The sequence below is a fragment of the Chaetodon auriga genome, chromosome 10 (genome assembly GCF_051107435.1).
Source record: "Chaetodon auriga isolate fChaAug3 chromosome 10, fChaAug3.hap1, whole genome shotgun sequence".
Taxonomy (NCBI): Eukaryota; Metazoa; Chordata; class Actinopteri; order Chaetodontiformes; family Chaetodontidae; genus Chaetodon; species Chaetodon auriga.
The window spans coordinates 878,138-885,000 of NC_135083.1; the positions used below are offsets into that span (position 1 = coordinate 878,138).

The 6,863-nt window shown below is 43.2% G+C and overlaps 1 protein-coding gene across 1 annotated transcript in view; it reads left to right on the forward strand.

Annotated features, from left to right (window-relative positions):
- The first annotated feature begins 1,325 nt into the window (after window positions 1–1,325).
- The window catches only part of kcnd1 (potassium voltage-gated channel, Shal-related subfamily, member 1), a 65,305-nt gene continuing 59,767 nt past the window's right edge, over window positions 1,326–6,863 (forward strand). Inside the window, exon 1 of the mRNA XM_076742043.1 lies at window positions 1,326–1,409. The gene's annotated coding sequence lies outside the window, so the exon portion shown is untranslated. The remainder of the gene's footprint in view (window positions 1,410–6,863) is intronic.

Sequence of the window (6,863 nt, forward strand, 5' to 3'; positions counted from 1 at the left end):
GATACTACGATATGATACACAGACGGTATGATACTATGATATGATATACAGACGGTATGATACTATGATATCATATATAGATTGCTACAATGAAGTCAAAGTAAGAAAATAAATAAATAAATAAATGTACCAATCAATATCTCTATCATGTCTCCAAGAGTTGAAATTATGGCTGCATTAAAACAGGTGTAAAAGCTCCATAAATAACCTGCTTTGAAGTCAGATGCACGACTCGACAGACGCAGTTTGGGGAAGAGTTCACGTTCACTCGTGGTGAAAACCAGGTGGGCAGATGGAAACAGATAGACTTATTCAAAGGGTCAGAGAGGCAGAACAAAAGCTCAGAAGGCAATGGCGTGCACACTGGAGACAACCTGGCAGGAATGAATGGACATGGGCTGCTGTGCTGCAGGACCCTTGGGGGACGTGGGAACAGGTGAGCAGGTGTGTGGGGAAGGTCAGGTGATGGGAGTCAGAGGGGAACAGCTAGCCTGGCTCTGTCCCAACAACAGCTGGACTCAGCAGTCAGGTTTAACTGTCATCCACACATGCAAATATTAATCCTTTAGTCTGGTCTACAGCTTGATATGGAGCTTTCCACTTCAACTCTGCTGAATATTTTTTTTGTAAAAAGAGGCCTGCAGATGACTTTTTCTGGGCCTTATCAGCTGGAATACACAATGGGACACTAGTCCAAATATATTTAAAACAGATAACAATACTACACAAACTGAATACTTTCATATGTTTTCTCTACTGGTGTCCACAAAAAATATCTGCCTAAATATCTACATACATATTATATTCATCTACATAAATATCTATATTTATATTCATTAAACCTAAATTTTGGTCATCTATATTCATAGTTAAGGTGTCTATACCTAAATATCTCTACATTGAGGTCATTTACTATTTGTCACTTCAAACTGTGAGTAATATCACTATTATCACTGAAATCATTGATTTGAGGTGATCAGAACTTTAACTAAAGAACTGAGGGCTGTTCAGTATTTCATTGGCTATTTGAAGCGTCAGTCTGCAAATTCAGCTGTGATTGGCTCAATGTCTATATGTTAGAAGAGAAGGCGGCCCATCTGTTCAACTCAGACTGCTATTGGCTCCTCTGGTTGCTAGGCCTCATCTGCTGCTTGTGATTGGCCAAGTGACGACTGAGGCAAAATGGCGCAAATCTTAAGACTTTTCCGGAAGTTGTAAGTGGAGAAACACAGAGGACAAGCAGAAAGAGCTGCTGCTAATTTGAGAGGAGAAAACATGTTTCTGTGGATTATTTTCATGTTCTGGACTAAATATCTTCAATGCAGTGGATCTTCTGGACCTTTGTGGACGTTTCCAGACCGTTTTTGTCGGAGTTTTCTCGATCTGTGGATCACTGCGAAACATCAGCGGTGAGTTGCCTCAGTCTTAAAATCAGTTTTTGTCTGCTGTTGGCGTTTATTGAGCCTCCTGTTGCGATTGTATTGAGATGCTTCCCAGAGGTGTTTAATATGAGTATAAACGTGAACATAGTGTTTGCTTCGATGACGAAGCGAAAAATACGCAGTAGTAAATTGTCCTGCGACCCGCAGATGGGGCGTTTCAAATAGGCTAACTTAAAAAGGATTTATGGTGTGTTTTTCATTAATCTGCTTTTAACAGGACTTCATGGTTAAAACTGAGAGGGAAACTGTTCACTGTGTGTTCGCTGTATTGTGCTGCTTTGAATCACTGGCTAACAGGAAACCATTTGCTAATAGTTTACATTTGCTGTGCCAGTTGAAGCTAGCTGCTAGCTTTCTAAGTGTGTGTGTGCTCGTGCCAGCTTGCTGCGTGTTGTGTGTGTTGTCATTGTTACTGTGCTCGAGCCTCTATCCTGCACTAAAGTTCATGTTGGCATATTTGTATATTTGTATATCCATGTATTATTTGTATCTCCGCCTTTTTACCTGGAGGACAGAGGGTGTCCATGCTGTCCTGTAGGACAGAAGGTGTCCACTCTGCTCTAAAAAATTGTGATTTCTGATTTTTTTCCTATATAAAGACGATTGACTTGATTTTCTCTGTCCTTGCGAAGAGTCTTAAGTGGGACAAGTTTCTGCACAGCAAAGACATTTAGTACATGAATGAGTGAAAGTGAATATGAATGAATGAGTGTGTGTGTGTGTGTGTGTGTGTGTGTGTGTGTGTGTAAGAGAGTGAGGTAGGGTTGCGTGAGAAGGAAGTGCATATTTGCTGTCTCTAATGTAGCTCCACCACCCATTGACCTTCTCCTGTGTGTGTGTGTGTGTGTGTGTGTGTCTGCACAGCGTTGCGTGCCAGCGTGTGGATGTGGATGTGCTTCTGTTTGACTGCATGCTCGTATATTGTGCCGTGTGCGCTCCTGTTCTGCCCTTCACGCTGAGGCCTCGTCGTCGGCTCCTCGTGTCTTTAAAGGTCTGCGAGGGTTCAGTCTTAGTTTTAAGGTTAAGGTCAGAACTCACAGAACACTGTACGTCACAGAACCAGGCTCAAGAACCAACTCTCATCAGAAAAACATCCTCTGTACCTACAGATTATAAATTATATATCACAGTTTAAAAAAGGCATCTTCTGTACATCCAAGCAGGCTGTATGCACTCGTATGTATGCATACTGTACATAACCACCTACTGAATCTAATATAATCCTTACATTAATCTTTCAGTATTTATTGCAACACTTTGCACTATTTATATTATTTACAGGCACACTTGTATATTCACGTGTAGATGTGTATATACTCAGAAACGAACACTCATCCTCCTTGAGAAAACCAAAGATCAGTCGTCACAGTTGATCTCCGGCTCTTTGACAAAGCCGTCAGCAGTAAATGGACAAACTGCCGTTTATCTGTTCCATCTCATGTTAGAGCAATTCAGGCATGTGATTTTTCTGAAATGGTCATTCTGTATTTTTACAACTTTCAAAGTTTCGACACCGGCGCCGTGCAAAAGTTTGGCAGCCCAAGAGGTTTGAGCTCTCAGATAACTTTTCAGAAGGCGTCTGACCTTAATTAGCCTGTCGGGTCTCTGGCTTGTTCACAGTCATCATTAGGAAAGACCAGGTGATGCACACTTCAGAGCTTTAACTCCTCCTCAAACCTCGTCCCAACAGTCAGCAGCCATGAAGGCCGTCTTCTGTGTGTTTTGGGTTGTGGTGAGTTTACCTGTGGACACACCTCTGCCCGTCAGACGTGGACGTTCAGCCTCTGGTGGAGCTTCATGGCTGCTGACAGCTGTTCTTCTCGTCTCTGCGTGTTGAGTGAAAGGTTGACGGCCTCTGCTTTCTGTTTACTTCTAAAGCCTTTAACGGCGGCGTGCCGTCATGTCGGCTCTCTCAGGGTGTGTTTGCTGTCTGCGGTCGGCGTGTCCCAGAGGGGTGGACACTTTAAGACTCCTGCCAGCTGAATTTTAGCAGCTTTTGCTTTCAGTGTCGGCCTACAGGAGTCCCCCCTCTTCATCCTCCTCCCCCCTCTTCATCCTCCTCCCCCTCATAACAACACTTTCTCCCCTCCATCCAGTGCTTTTGCACCTCCTCTTTCTGATCTCCTCCTCTCCCTCTTTAAAGTCCTCTCTGTCAGTAGATCCAAACCCGTCATTCCTCTCGTCCTCTTCCTTCCCAGCTCACTTCCTCTGGTCTTTCTCCATCTCTCCTTCTCTTTCCTCTTCATTGTCTTCATCTCCTTCTTACATCTCTACATCCCTTCCTCCTCTTTTTCCTCTCCTCCTCCTCTCCTTCACTTCCTCCTCCTTTTAAATAAATATAGACCCGCACATAGTAAATCTCCTCTTCCTCCTCCACTCTTTCCACTTACTGTCTTTTTCTCCTCTCTCAGTCGATTGATTCACTCTCTCTCGATCCATATCTTTTTACCCCTCTCCTCCCCTCTCCTCCCCCCCTCTCCCCCCTCTGTCTCCACTCCCTCTTTCAGCTTTTAAATGCAGAACTTTGTGCCTGAATTTGGCTCATTCTGTGTGAGCGTCTCATCCATCATGCATGAGTGTTAAATTATAAACTCTGGGTCACTGCGCCGCCCTCAGCTAACATCCTCTGCCTCCGAGAGAGAGACACAGACGCAGAGAGAGGGAGAGAGAGTTAACAGTAGATGGATATCAGGTCTCGATGTTATCTGGGAACACACTGAAGTTGTCCGTCCTCCAGCTGTCCTGCAGCAGGACTTCACACTGTCGTCCTGCAGCTCTTCACTTCTCTATCTGCTGTTCAGCTGGAGCTCACATCGTCCCTCGGAGCTCCAGAAGTCCCAAAGGATAAGATAGTTTTTATGTGGTACGCACAAGATATGAAGCTTATTTTCACGAGATACTAGATGCTGTATTATAATTTGTGCACACAAGATAAGATAAAAAATACGTGGTTCCTCAGGACTTTGAGGGTGTGGTAGAAACCAGATCAGTCTTCAGCCAGAATCCTTTAAAATCCCTTAATGATCCACTTTGGTTTAACTTTCAACATGTGAGTATTTAAAAAAGTAATCTGTAACTGTTCTGTTGGCAGAGAAGGAAAAGCAATTTTATTTCTATGGCAGATTAAATTAAAAGTTGGTGTGCTTTGCATTTCAATGCATATGCAAATGAACACTCACCCAAACACAGAAAGCAAAACTGCTGTTTTTTTTTTTTTTTTTTTCTGATCAAATGAGAAGCTGAGCAGCTCTGTGCTCATCAGTCAGCGCTGACACAGTTAATATGTTCACGACAGACAAACGTTTGAGGTATTAACTGTGACTTTCTACTTCCTGTCCACAACAATTCAGGCAAATGTTGTACTTTTTCATTTGATAATGTTTGTTACTTACTTTACTTTCTAAAGTCCTTTAAACGAGCTCCACTTTAGCAGCTGCAGCATCAAAGTGAAGAACACATTGATGCATCAATAATTCTAATCTAATAGTATCATATATAATATTCTACTCTTCAAAATGTGCATAACGAGTACTTTTACTTGTGGCACTTTTAGTATATTTTGAAGCTAATACTTTTGTGCTTTTACCAATGTAAATGTTTAATGCATGACTCTTACTTCAGACACAGTATTTCTACACTGTGGTATTAGTACCTTTACATTGAAGATGTCAGTACTGTCTGTGAGGTAATGCTTCAGAGGAAAACAATCTTTTCTGACTTTGTCTGTTTTGTATTTTATTAAATCTAATCAGAACAGGTTCCAGTTTATTGACGTAGACTGAGATCATCAGAGGACGGAGAGATGTACAACACGGTGTTATCTGCGTGCAGATTTTAGGACGTATTATGTTTCCTGACATTGTTGCAGAGCAGGAACGGTCCAAGGGTTGGACACAGTGTTGGTGCTAAGCTAGGCTAACTCCATCCTGACAGTGTGTACAGAGACATGAGACAGATCTGACTCTGACAGAAAGGACAATGTTGAACTGTTCCTTTACACATCAGGGCTGTCTTAGTGTTAAAGCATGAATAATGCAGCAGTTTCCACAGCGCGTCCACTTATTTCGCTGCTGCACAATAACCAGTTTCATCTTATTATGTTTTTTACTGGATCGCAGTAAAAGTACGACAGGCAGGAAATAGTCTTCACCCTTGAATATATGAAGATGCTGCGTTACATAAGACCTTTTGAACAAGTAACCTGAATGTGAAGCAGCGGCTCGACACCGAATCACACTGAGCCACCTGGCACTCAGGTGTAGCAGGGCACCGCTAAGCTAATCCAGGCTAACCTCTGCAGAACTATTTACACCTCTGCATGAATCATTCATTGAGAAGGAACTCTTATGAATTAGACATGAAACAAACACTCAGCTGCTGGCTACATGCTACGTTAGCACCAGTTTTCAGTGTGTGTGTGGGCTCAGATCCACTGCAGAGGCAAACACACACCAACACCACAGTGTATTTATGTGAGATTATATTAGAGTTTATGTATTTCTTACTAAAATCCTGTGCTCCGATTGGTTCACACTCATTTGACTCATTGGTTTTTGTCTGCATGAAGGATGGAGTGTTTTAAAAATAACATAATGTGAGCAGCGGCCTCTTCATCCTCGCTGCAGCGCTTTAAATGTCCAGAGTGAAATAAGCTTCGCTTCATACATCATCATTACATTATACACATCAACACAGTCAGCCAGTTTATTAGTTTTTCTCTCTCGAGGCTTCAGACCAGACTATTAGACAGGGAGGAAGAGGACGATATTGAAGATGGAGATTGTGGTTCAACAGGGATGACGGAGCGGCGGCGTGAAGTGTTTGTTGATGAGATGAGTTTTAGACTTATGACTGGTGACGGGGAGTGACAACGGAGAGCGGGTGGCATGATGACAGAGATGCTGCGAGGAAGGAAAAAGCCGAGCGATCTCCCTGAAAATGCAGTTTGGTGTTTTGTCCAGTGGCTTGAAAAATGGCTGGTACGAGCTAACGAACAGCAGGATAACAAACTCACCTGTTCGTTCAGGCCGGCTGAAGAAGTACTTTGAACGAGGTGTGAACGGTGCTGCAGCAGAGACGTGTCACACACAGGAGACAAGACGCCACAAAGACAGTCTGAAGCTTGTGGACGTCTGATCCTGTTAGTTTTAGTTTCACGCTGGACTCACGTGAACACACCAAAGAACTTCACATGACACACCTCCGTCCTGGCGCCGTCACCGACGTGCGCTGCTTCAGGCTGTGCTGCTCATCGATTGGTTTGTAGATGGACGTGCTTCTGATGTCACCGCGTGTTGTCTTCCTCTGTCTCAGTTAGTGGAGAACAATGGACGAGCAGATTCATTTCTTTGTGACCAGCTCTGACGACAGCCTGCTCTAACTTCCTGCAGTTGGTTTCACACCTGTAATTTAGCTTCAAAT